The sequence below is a fragment of the Canis aureus genome, chromosome 5 (genome assembly GCF_053574225.1).
Source record: "Canis aureus isolate CA01 chromosome 5, VMU_Caureus_v.1.0, whole genome shotgun sequence".
Taxonomy (NCBI): domain Eukaryota; kingdom Metazoa; phylum Chordata; class Mammalia; order Carnivora; family Canidae; genus Canis; species Canis aureus.
The window spans coordinates 44265695-44278802 of NC_135615.1; the positions used below are offsets into that span (position 1 = coordinate 44265695).

At 41.1% G+C, this 13108-nt stretch overlaps 1 long non-coding RNA gene across 1 annotated transcript in view; it reads right to left on the reverse strand.

Moving 5' to 3' along the window:
- Positions 1–1362: 1362 nt before the first annotated feature.
- LOC144314104 (uncharacterized) overlaps positions 1363–13108 on the reverse strand; it is a 425152-nt gene continuing 413406 nt past the window's right edge. The window contains exons 17-20 of the long non-coding RNA XR_013379769.1: positions 11597–11715; positions 9799–9917; positions 4339–4397; positions 1363–1537 (exon numbers count right to left, since the gene is read on the reverse strand). This is a non-coding gene — a long non-coding RNA (uncharacterized LOC144314104). The remainder of the gene's footprint in view (positions 1538–4338; positions 4398–9798; positions 9918–11596; positions 11716–13108) is intronic.

The following is a 13108-nucleotide window of genomic DNA, read 5'->3' on the forward strand; positions in this document are numbered from 1 at the left end:
TGGGTCACCATGGCCAGAGCAGCACATTAGGAGCCTGCTCTACAGATGTTGGAACTCCCAGAGAACCTATCACCTTGGAACAAAGATAATGGTAAAATAATCCAGAATGAGGAAAACCTTTTTTAAAGAATTATCTATGCCATGTATACATCCATCTGTATTTTGTGTGAAAGGCAGATCAGAGGTAACATAGCTTTGCTTATGCTGTGCTCAAAAAACAGTGTTTCTCCATAGGGCTGCTACTGCTAATGTGACAGTCCTGTGTTATGCAGAATGTCCCCACACTGCAGGAAGGCCAGCATTCCTAAATGCCAACAGCACTGCTCAGTTGTGTCGAGTTAAAAATGTCCTGAGAACCATTGCTCTAATATTTCAGAGTGCATGGCAAAATCATTTTCTTGGATCAGTATAAAGATGTAAAATATTAATTAGCACCATCTTTACTCTTTAGATGATGAACTGAGAGTCCAAATGGATTGCTAGCTTTTTCATGTGACTAGTGAGGGGAGTTACTGGCTCGAAACCCCAATGGGCTGACTCTAAATTCAGCTCCTTTTCTAAAATATCATGCTGCCTTTTAATGAAGGCAGAGACTCAGCCTTGATTTCAATCAACTAATAGATACATGCAACTGAATTTCCATATTTCTAGCTATTTTCTCAGGAGCATGGATCTCATTATATAGAGGACACTTAGTTCTGTAAGGTCATTGATAGAAGGGTACAGGTAGGAGTCAAGGGAACTGCGTTCATTTGCTTAACAGAGGGAAAGGATCATGGAGCTCCCAAGGACAATAAGGGAGGCTGGGGAACAGGATAGAGAGGCAATAGGACCTTGTGCGTCCTTGTTATGTGATAAGACCCATCCAAATACTCTGACCCTTGGGTTGCAAGCCTTCAGTACAATGTATTATTCATGAAACACAGAGTGATTTGTGTGTGTGTGTGTGTGTGTGTGTGTGTGTGTGTGTGTATATATATATGGCAATCGCAACTGGATTGACAGAGGCTGATGCAGGGAGAGCAAACATGGTCCCAGAAGTCAGAGATAGGAAGGTCCACGAGAGTGTAGTGATTCTCCTTCAAGAATCAGCAGAAATCTAGGGCCGGGTGTAGGTTCTTCACAGATGTAGAACTGGTGAATTTACACAGACAACTGATACCATGGGAGTACCAGTTCACATCTGAAATATTGGCAGCTCAAGTGAGGGCAGAAACATTGCTAGGTTCTAGAATAGTTTTCAGGTACTGCAGGGAGAAGAACCAGTTTGTCAGAAATAACCCAACTTGAAGCTTTATCAAAGGCAATCTAAAGATTCATCTTCTTATTTAAAATTCACACAATATTTTAAGTGACTGATGATTTATTTCTCAGTCTAGTCAGGACCGTGACAATCATTCTTTGAATACAGTTAAAACTGGTCAGTGTGGGATGTGACAGAGACCCAGAAATAAATGGCTTATAGCTATATTCAGCTAGTGGCCCTAGAACTGTCACTTCCATAAGCAGGGAGAAGCCAACCATTCCAGGTCATGATCTGTAATAAAAACAAGATGGTTATAGAACTCCAGATGACATGAAAGTAATAAAATCACAGAGAATTACTGAATCCCCATATGAAATGAGGACCAAATGTTAAGCATAATTATCTAGTTATGATTATTATACCTTAGGATTCTCATATAAACATCCAGTTTGTTCTCAATAAAAATTTGGTGAAACCTGGCTTGTATTCCTTTGGACACACCAGTCTGTTCTTGTTTCATGCTGATGTGCTCTGGCTCACTGCTTTCTTGTATTCAAGACAAAAATATTATTACTGCTTGGAAAATGTTCCTTATCTTTTGCCTGTGCACTTTCCGTGAGAGGCAGGACAGAGTGGCCCCTGGATGCCTGCCCAAGGTTGCAGCTGGGAGTCTCACTAAGATCTGTACCGAGTGCTGCCCCCCAGGGGCTCCCTGCTGCATAGCCTTGCAGCCCTCTGGAATGTGCTGACCCACTCTAGGCCAACCGGTTGCCTCCATGGCTCCCAGGGGTTCAAATAGTTCAGAGAGCAGAATAAAAGAAAATCCATTACTAATACCAAATTTTGCTATCTTTTTCTACCCTGATGCTTCCATGGTGGGGTGGGGGGGGGGGTGTGTCTCTCAATTTCCCCTCATGGTCCCAATCATCTTGTCTAACTTTTTCCATTAAGACAGATTCTGGCCTGACATGTTCCAGACACAATTAGTCAGTGGTTGACTCTCATTCAAATAATATTTTTAAAAAAATCAGATGGGCATTGTGTTCTTTGAAGGTGAACTTGATAGGCATTAAATCTCAAAGGAAATCCTGCGGCATGAAGCCTAGGGTCCTCAGCGGGTCTCTCCCTGACTGCTGGGCAGTGCTTGCCTATCACAGCCAGCACAAGATGAAGGAACATTCTACCAAGCTTGTACCCTTGCCTTAGTGGCTTTGGATTTGCAACCTGTTCAGGATCCAGTGTTTTATAACGAAATGCCACAGAAAAGGAGCATAATTACTGCTCAAGAAGCAAACTGGCAGGGCCCCAGAATTTAAAGGAGTTCAGAAAGTATCCCAGAAATCACAGAAACATAGTGATTAGCAACAAGTATAAAGGCCCCCAAGCAGTTCTAACAATTGAGAAAGGGATATTTACGGAATACAGAGTCCCAAAATTCCAAGGAAAAAATACAACCTTACGCTAAACATCTTTATCTAAATAAACCTTTCATATCTTTAAGTGAGTCCTTTCTGGACTTTGGAATATAGATTTGAAATTTGCATGCCACAGCAAATCACCCAAGCCAAACTGGCTTTCTGGGAAATATAAAGTTTTTCTAGTTATTGTCAATAGCCTCCAGCAATTTAGAAGGGTGGAAGACTGGGGGAGCTTATATGTTCTTTTCCCCACAGTCGTGCTACCAGGAGTTGTAATTTAATGAAAACAAGTTTTAGACATTATTCTGACAACACCTAGATGGGCTCAAAAATACTCTGAAGCCTGCTGTGTAGCTGAGAAGTCCCACCCTTTACCCTCGGGCCCTCTCTTACCTGGGCCTTCTATTTAGCCTTTCCCATAAAAAGGCTTAACTGAATTTGAGGCAAGCATATTCTGATGGCAGGTTTGGCCAGCTTTGTGCTGTGTCAGGCACAAGGTGCTCTGGGAAGGGGAGGAATGCAGGGCCAATTCAGAGGTCTAGACCTCAAGTCTGAACCATTTGTATTCATTCACATAAGGGCGGTGGTTACTTCATGACGCTACTATCCAACCACCCTTTTTGAATACTTTTTTCACCAATTAAAAACTATTTTAAACATCCCTTATGCTAATTGGTAAGCCTTCGAGCATAGGTTTGCCTAATTACATTTACAATGCTAAGTGACCATCTTAGAAGATGTGCGTTTTAGCTAGGGTACTTCGTCTGTTGGTTAACCACTTCCACAGGGTAGCTCCCTGATAGGTTCTATAAAGGCTGGCTAACTGCACTTGGAGGATAGGCTAGAGTTAACCTGTAAGTACGACTACCTCACTATGTTCATATTGAAATATTTTATTTATTTTTTTATTTTTTATTTATTTTTTTTAAAAAGATTGTATTTATTTATTCATGAGAGACAGAGAGAGAGAGAGAGAGAGAGAGAGAGAGGCAGAGACACAGGCAGAGGGAGAAGCAGGCTCCATGCAGGGAGCCCAACGTGGGACTCAATCCCAGGTCTCCAGGATCACACCCTGGGCTGAAGGCGGCGCTAAATCACTGAGCCACCTGGGCTGCCCTGAATATTTTAAAATAAAATGCCACACAGACAGTAGAACACGTGAGAATAGTAACAGGGCAACGGACAGTAGGCTAGAATTGGAAGCAAGAGAAACATTCTTGACTAGCTGACTCTCTCCTTTGTTTTTAAGAGCATGAATCTGTTTCAGTAGATGATGAGTCTCATGTAAGCACAGGGTTTTCTTTGCTGAAGTTTGATTTATTTGATAAGAAATAGACCTTAATTGGCCTGAATTTTTTTTATTTTGAAGATGAGAATTCCACTGGCCCAGCACTATTCAGAATAAATCAGATAACTGTATTTAGAGCTTTCAGAAATTTAGAAAGAGAATGTGAGACAAAGGTCACGGAAATGAGTCTGTTCTAACCAATTGGGCATCACTACTCTCCCCTGCTGCTTCTGAAAAGCAATTTTTAAAAACTCTAGTAGAAAGACATCTCAAGATGAAGTAGCAAGTTTCAACTGTGTTATCAAAATTCCACTGATAAATAGAAAAATGTTACTAGTGAATCCTGGTTGAAAGGTAACACTTTGCCAGTATTTTAAGACATTTACCTTAATCTGTAAAACTAGTGTTCTTGCTGCCTCAAATCCTTTGTATGGTAATTCAAATCCTTATGGAACATGGAATATAAATGAAAAACACACATGGTCACATGCACACACACATTCTTGTAACTGTCACTGATATGCTATTTTAATATAAGATCTAAGATGAAAATCAGGCAATGAAAGTTCTACAATAATTTCACATTAAACCATGATAGTTTTGAAATTATGTACCATCAAGTGCCAAGTACCTGAAATTTGAGATGAAATCTCTTCTACCAGAACACAATTCAATGAATCTTTCCCAATTTGAGTCCTTTTTGGAACAAAGTGGGGTGGAAATAGATACTATGAAAACTATAAAATAATAGTAAATAGATCAATGCCTCAGGCTTAGGAAATAGCTCAGCCAACCTATAAACACTTTGTCTTGCTCAGCTTTCTTTCAGCAGCTTTGATCTCCTAGATGCTGTATGGCTTCTGAAAAGTGGCGGAAATAAATGAAAATGCAATACAAAAGGTACCAAAGACAAGAACAGTGATTGTGTCTTTGATTTCACTGAATTAAGACACTAGTATGCTCTGGCATTAATCTACCTGCTGGTGCTGGGATAACCTTTTCAAGCATCAGAGTTTCTAATTTTTAAATTTTTTTCTTAAGATTTATTTATTCATTTGAGAGAGAGGGAGAGTGCAGCACACACAAGCAGGAGGGACAGAATGAGAGAAAGAAGCCTAAGCAGACTCTGTGCTGAATTCAGAGTCCAATGTGGGGCTTGATCCCACACCCTGAGATCATAGCCTGAGCCAAAACCAAGAGTTGGATGCTCAACTGCCTAAGCCACCCAGACACCCCTTGCATCACAGTTTTTAAAGAAACAAAACCTCTGTAACCAGAGGGGCAAGATATGCACAGATCATGTGCAGGGCCTGCCTACATGGAGGTCTGTGTGGAGTAAACTTTATTGCCTGAATGATATGATTTCTATCATATCAGCCCCCAGAAAACCCCTGTCTTCAGAATATCTTCCTCTGTTATGGTTGCTTGAGCTTCTACCATGAAAGATTTTATTTGTTGGATAAAATAGTGATTTTCTAACCCCTTTACATTGTCAACCCTCTTCCTTTCCATAAAATTGTATTCAGAGGGCTCATAAATAAAACATAAAAGCAGAGATGCTGTAGTTGAAGTAGAAGACCTTTTGAATCATGCCTACTCACTTTCTGAGACACATCTGCAGACTGCTACAGCTCACTGAAGCTCATTTGCAAAAGCGCTGGGTTAAGACAAAGTTTCCAACTGATGTGCACAGAAGGATTCTACAAGTCGAGAAATATTGATCCCTTTGAGCCCTCTGTGGCCTATTGCCTCTCTCTTTCATGTATTACAGTGTATGGAAAGCTTTGCTCTATGTGCCAGACATGAAAATAGGTTGGGGAGAACTAAGCTAGAACAGTGTGCTCTGATGGAGGTTGTCATACTAAATACTACTGGTTATTAATCCTTTAAGTGTGAACTCCCCCCACCCTCTCCCCCCGCAATTCTCAAAGTAAAGGAAATCTTGGTAGGGAAAATAAGGGAAATATGGGTCATAAACCACACTCTTAGGAAGGAAAGAATTGAGTGGGAGGCCATAGGAGAAGACCAGAAACAAGAATCCGGATAGCCTGAAAGCCAAAGGTATGACATAAAGACATGAGAAAAGGACACTCTGAGGAATGAAGAGGGCTCTGAATGAAAGCCCTGCTCTCCCTCCTGTCAAGGATCTGCCCTGCTCCCGGTCTGTGGGATCATGTACACACACACATATTTTACTTCTAAGAGAGATTTTTCACATTGGAAGCACTCATTTGGGAGACCCGTAGAAGTGACTTATTCACCTGGAGGAAGGCAGACTGGAGTTTCGAAAGGGTCGATGAGTAATTTCCAGTGGAGACCCGTCACAGAAGAAGACAGGCCCTGACAACCTCCAACTGACGAAACAAAGCTGCTTCCCACCTCCTCCCTCCCCAGCATCCTGTCCTCTTCCTCTGTTTCTCAACCTCTTTTCCCATCGTTGTGACTCACAAGTGTCAGCCACTGGAGCGGCTCCCCATTTCCCAGCCCTCAGAGATCTCATTGTGAGCCCTTTCTTCTCATCCCCATCCACTTAATGTTGGGCAGTGATCCAGACACGATCCCCTTTTCCAAAGGCGCCCCCTGAGGTGCAGCTTCCTGGCAGGCACCTTCCACAGGCAAAAATGATTTGCCTCTGAGGACTGATGCGCCAGACGGACAATCTGAGGTTTATGGTTTTCCAGCAAGGGGTTTCACAAAGCCTTGCCAATTCCCCTTTTGCCATTGGCCAATTCCCTTTCACTGGCTCTCCCTGCCTGTCATCTGCTTTGTCAGCCAAATCCCTTTTCATTTTTCTCAGCTTCATCTTGGACTCAGGCCTAGGAAGGCCTGTCAAGAAGATTCCTGACGTATGAAGTTTTATGACTCTTCCACCACCGTCCTGAGAGGCACCATTTGTTCATCACCTCCAAATGTTTCAGGGGAGTGCATTCTCACGTCCTCCGTAGAGCATGTTTGACCAAAACACCAAATGAATAATAGCACACATATTATTTTCAAACAAGAATTGAAATCCAAACATGTAACAAAACGATGGAAGTAGAATCCTCGAGAGATTTGGGGGAAGGGAGAAACAAGTGGAGGAAATACTAAAATAGGGAACGTCCTTGTAAAAAACTGAAAATCTTTAGGGAGAAAAAAAATTATACCAGAAATGCCGCAGTTGTTTTCGATTCAGGATGCCTTGATTCTTGTCTGGGTCCACTCATCATCCAAGCCCTTCTTCTGTCTGCTCTGGGCCTGTCCCAAACTAACTTGCCCTTTTCTTACCAAATTGCTCGTGATTTCTCAGCACAATCTCTCCGTCTTAGCAAAGTATACTGCTCGCCGTTGTTCACACACAACTTGCTATATCCATCCGAGATGCTTGCCAAATGCAGTTGTCTTCCCATGGAATGGGCCTGGGGCCTATTTGGTCTTTGTTTAATTGAACATTTATTGAGGTTTATAGGTGCCAAGCATGTTACATGTGTTATCTCATTTAATTTTCATAACAACTCTATGAGATAGGCATCATTAGTGTCCCCATTTGAAAATAAGAATACATGGGAAATGAGCTGAGGAAATTTAAGCCAAAGGCTTGAGGACTGAGTGACAGAAGCAGCCCTCTAACTCAGGTGTGTGTGACCTCAGAGCCCCAGCTCAGAGCTATGGCATTCTCACCATCTCCTCCTTTGCTGATTGAGTTTAATGTTTAATGAGTTTAAGTTTAAACTATTTTGCAATTTGGGGACAGAAATGATCGCCACCTAGTTTGCCTTGGAAAATACAACTCTCAAGCCCACTGCCATTCGGATCAGCAGGAAAACCAATCTCTTTTCTTAGCTGAGCCCCTCATGCAGAACAAACACCTTTCCAGCTGCTTCTATGGAAGCTGGAGGCAGCTGAATGAAGCCCAGTGAGCTGTGGGTCTGCAGAGTCTTCCTGAACACAGCCAAGAGTGCTGTGGTGGCGTGGCTGGGCTCTGCTGCCCATCCCCCATAATTCAATGCAGTCTTCTTCAGAGATCAGCTGCAACAGTTCTTCAGGAGGAAAAGAAGACAATTCCTCATCCCCACCCTTTGGTGCTACTCTCGGTCAAGAGGTTTCCACACCAACCCTGGCCTGACTTGAAGTTTGAAACTGGCTCAGATTCACTCCCAGTCATGTCCTGAGGCTCCAGTCTGCCCCATGGAGAACAGGTTCCTCCGCTGCTCTCCTTTCAACCAGCTGGCTCATGGCAGGACCCAGCCCCTCCCTCTCATCTCTTTTTTTTTTTTTTTTTAATTTATTTTTTATTGGTGTTCAATTTACTAACATACAGAATAACCCCCAGTGCCCGTCACCCATTCACTCCCACCCCCCGCCCTCCTCCCCTTCTACCACCCCTAGTTCGTTTCCCAGAGTTAGCAGTCTTTACGTTCTGTCTCCCTTTCCCATATTTCCCACACATTTCTTCTTCCTTCCCTTATATTCCCTTTCACTATTATTTATATTCCCCAAATGAATGAGAACATATAATGTTTGTCCTTCTCCGACTGACTTACTTCACTCAGCATAATACCCTCCAGTTCCATCCACGTTGAAGCAAATGGTGGGTATTTGTCATTTCTAATAGCTGAGTAATATTCCATTGTATACATAAACCACATCTTCTTTATCCATTCATCTTTCGTTGGACACCGAGGCTCCTTCCACAGTTTGGCTATTGTGGCCATTGCTGCTATAAACATCGGGGTGCAGGTGTCCCGGCGTTTCATTGCATCTGTATCTTTGGGGTAAATCCCCAGCAGTGCAATTGCTGGGTCGTAGGGCAGGTATATTTTTAACTGTTTGAGGAACCTCCACACAGTTTTCCAGAGTGGCTGCACCAGTTCACATTCCCACCAACAGTGTAAGAGGGTTCCCTTTTCACCACATCCTCTCCAACATTTGTTGTTTCCTGCCTTGTTAATTTTCCCCATTCTCACTGGTGTCCTCCCTCTCATCTCATTCTTCCCTCAAAGTAGTTTTATTTCAGGGATTTCCTTTCCTTTCTTGTTTCCAAGTGGTGGCCATGCTCACCGACTGACCTTTAGTTCACCTCAAGAGATTTCAGTCACTTTGAATCATATGGAAGAGGGATTGGGGCTTTAGTTTCTTCCCCCACAGAAGATCCCTGGACTTCTCAGGCAAATTTGCTTCCACCACTCTCACTTCACAACGATCTTTTTTAAAAAATCAAACTTCACCTCACCCTGCTACAATCAAAACTCGATTCTCAGGGGGAACTACTTCACTGTTCCTTCACTTCTGCCACTTAGCTCTTACACTAATTTTGGCCCCACAAACAACTTGAAGTTTGTGAGGCCCTCCACGGCTGTTAGTAGTCCTCAGAGCCCAATAAACTGGTGTTCACTGACTAGGGCCCTGGAACAGTCGTTCTGTTCCTTTTGTCCCTTTTCCTTTTCTTAGCAATGTTGGGAGCAAGGATGAGTTTATTATTGGCAAGGCTGTTTGGACTCTTCAAAGAAGGTATGTCAAAGGCAGGATCCTGTGGGGGTAATTATTTTATTCTCAACCATCCTTTCGTATGTAATATTATAATGTAGCTGAGTCATATTTCTAACAATTTTATCTTCATCTGCATCCCCATGGGGAGCACAGACTAAAGACTCAGGATGAGCCTGGGAAGGTTCAGGGGCTTTAAAAGTTGTTGATTAGCATAGCATTTGGGAGAGATTCTCTTCCCCTCTTTGCTTTTCTTTTCATCTGATCCCAGTTGGCCTCAGAAGGCCAGCCAGCTCCCAGCCTCCTGGCCCAGCTGTTGCCCCCATTTGGATAAGTAGGGGCATTGTATAGGGGAGGGGTATATACTATTTCTCTCTTACCTCTGCATCCATCCTGCCTGATTACCATATCCACCGGTGGTAGGCTTTGCATTGCCAAGGCTAGAATGTATCCAGATGTACTTTCCCCTTTGGTTATACTATGTTTTGAAAACAATGAACTGTCAGGAGAAAGCACAGGTAATAAAAATTACTTATTTTTTAACTAACTGCTGTTGCCAGGAACTTTACATACAGGGTCTTATTTATAATCCTTATAAAAACACTGCAAAGGAGATTTTATTCCATTTCTCTAGGAAATTAAGGATGAGCAAGGATGTCTAGCATAGGCTGCAGCAAATTTTTCTAGATATGTATCCTGAAGCAAGGGAAATGAAACCAAAAATACTGAGACCACATCAAAATGAAAAGCTTCTGCAGAGTGAAGGAAACAATCAACAAAACTGAAAGGCAACCTACTGAATGGAAGAAGATATTTGCAAATGGCATAACCAATAAAGGGTTAGTATCCAAAGTATATAAAGAATTGATACAATTCAACATTCAAATAATCCAATTAAAAATGAGCAGAAGACATGAACAGACATTTCTCCAAAGAAGACATACAAATGACAAACAGACACATGAAAGATGCTTAACATCATTCATCATCAGGGAAATGCAAATCAAAATCACAATGAGATATCACCTCATACCTTTCAGAATGGCTAAAATAAAAAACCACAGAAACAGCAAGTGTTGGTGAGGATGTGGAGAAAAAGGAACCTTTGTACACTGTTGGTGAAAATGCAAACTGGTACAGCCACTCTGGAAAACAGCATGGAGATTCCTCAAAAAGTTAAAATAGAACTACCCTACGATCCAGTAACTGCACTTATGGATAGTTACCCAAAGAATACAAAAACATGAACTCAAAGGGATACATCCACCACTATGTGTATAGCAGCATTATTTACAATAGCCAAATTATGGAAACAGCCCCAGTGTCCAAAGATAGATGAATGGATAAAGAAGATGTGGTACATATACAATGGAATATTATTCAGCCATAAAAAGAATGAAATCTTGCCATTTCCAACGGCATGGATGGAGCTAGAGAGTAAAATGCTAAGTGAAACAAGCCAGAGAAAGACATATACCATGTGATTTCACTTATATGTAGAATTTAAGAAATAAAAGAGCAAAGGAAAATAAAAAGAGACAAACAGACTTTTAAAACTCTTTCTTAAGATACAGACTCTTAACTACAGAGAACCAAGTGACAGTCACCAGAGGGGAGGTGGGTGGCGAGATGGGGGAAATAGGTGATGGGGATGAAAGAGGGCACTAGTCATGATAACCCTGGGTGATGTATGAAATTGTTGAATCACTATACTGTACACCTAAAACTAATGTAACACTGTAGGTTAACTATACTGGAATTAAAAACAAAAAAAATTTTTAATAAATTTTTTTTTAAAGATAAATAAGGAGCACCTAGTAAAGACCTTAGCTAGCTAGCTAGCTAGCAAATAGTGTAGCAGGAATTAGAATCTGAAGTCCCACAGTCTTCCCACTGCTTGACTCTCCCTAGTAGGTGGGAGCCTCTCATCTGAGCTATGGCCTTCCCTTGGGAGAGTTCACTGAGTCAAAATCAGGCTAGACTTCTCTAGTGGACTGTTTTTCAATCATAAAATATAAAAGAGAGTAAACCTAAGTATTATATAATATTACAATGTCACTTCAGTGGATGACTAATTTTAAAACAAAATGAAACATTTCCCAGTGTCATTAATTCAACTCAATTTCTCTAAGTAGGATAATGTCTCACAGTTTAATAGCTTCTGAATTTCCCACTCACTTGCAGATTTTCAGTTTGGAATCTCCTCCAGTTTCTCTTCATCACTAGAATGTTCTGCAGCTTTGGTATCACCATCACACTGTCAGCATCTCTACAGTTCTTCTAAGGTGGTTAATCTCCTAAGTGGAATATTTTCAGGATTAAATAAGTAACTAGATTCAAAGTATTTAGATTGAAAGATCTCAGTTAATTGTAAGTATTATTATTAATAATGTTTTCAGCTGTCCTAGAAAAAGAGATGCATCTATGACTCCCTTCTAGGACTGCTGTTCAGTTGGCAGAAGACAATCCACATAGCCCCTTGAGCTATCCACTCAAGGGGTTATGTGGAACTGAGGACAGTTGCACAGTCCTGTTTTGGGGCAGAAGACAGAATTAGTGTGGACAACTGGGCACTCCTTGTCACTATAATGAGATAGGATTCGAAGGAGAAGGAGACTCTTTTGATCCATCCCTAACTTTATAATACAAGTTATCACCTTGTTATAATAAAAAAGGATCAAAATACTGTCTTTCTAGAGAGGAGGAGCATTTTTAATTTCAGTAGCATGGTTCCAACCATGGAAAGAAAACTGTATCTTATATTGGAAGAAAATAAATAAAAATATTAGTAGTATTTATCTCTGGATCATAAAACTACTGCAAATAGTTTTATTTAGTTTTGGGGGGCACTTCTCTACAGTTTCCAAAATTTTTGATGAATATACTTGCACAATGAAAGAGTTTTAAAAATAAATTTATGGGAATTATATAAATTAATACCCAAGGTTCCTTCCAGCTTGTCTATTCTCTGTGAACATTTATTTTTATGACAGTGCTTAGGTTCCCCCATCATTTTCTGTTGGATACACTAATGAGATGCCAAACTTAATGCTTGTCTTGGTAAGCCTAGTTTCAGGAGCAAAATATCATTCTTTACTTCTCTTCTGACATTATGCCTCTGGCTGAGACTAAAGTAGGAGAAACTGGGCAAATTCTAGGAAAAACAATAGAGTTTATTATAAATAAAAGCCAAAAGAAGCACAATAGTACTCAGCTCTAGTCCAGGAAACCTAACATTATTTGTTTGGGTTGAAGCTACACAAGTGAGTCAATCTAACATCATCCCAATTTGTAACCTTTTGCTCAAACATTTAATCCTTCCTAAAAACAAACTGCATTCTATTAAATGTCTCTATCTAATATTTTAAGGACATGTCAGCCTGCAGAACTCTTCCAAATCCTAGTAAGACAAACTGAAGTTTTTGATTGAATAATGAGCTCAAAAGACATCAGAACCTTCAGGATCAAATGAGAAGCTAATGTAAGACTTTAAAACAATGATCCCAGGATGCCTGGGTGGCTCAGCAGTTGAGCATCTGCCTTTGGCTCAGGTATGATCCTGGTTCCACAACTGAGTGCCACATCAGGCTCCCTGCTTCTCCTGCCTGTGTCTCTGCCTCTCTGTGTCTCTCATGAATAAATAAAATCTTAAATAAATACATACATACATACATACAACAATGATCCCTT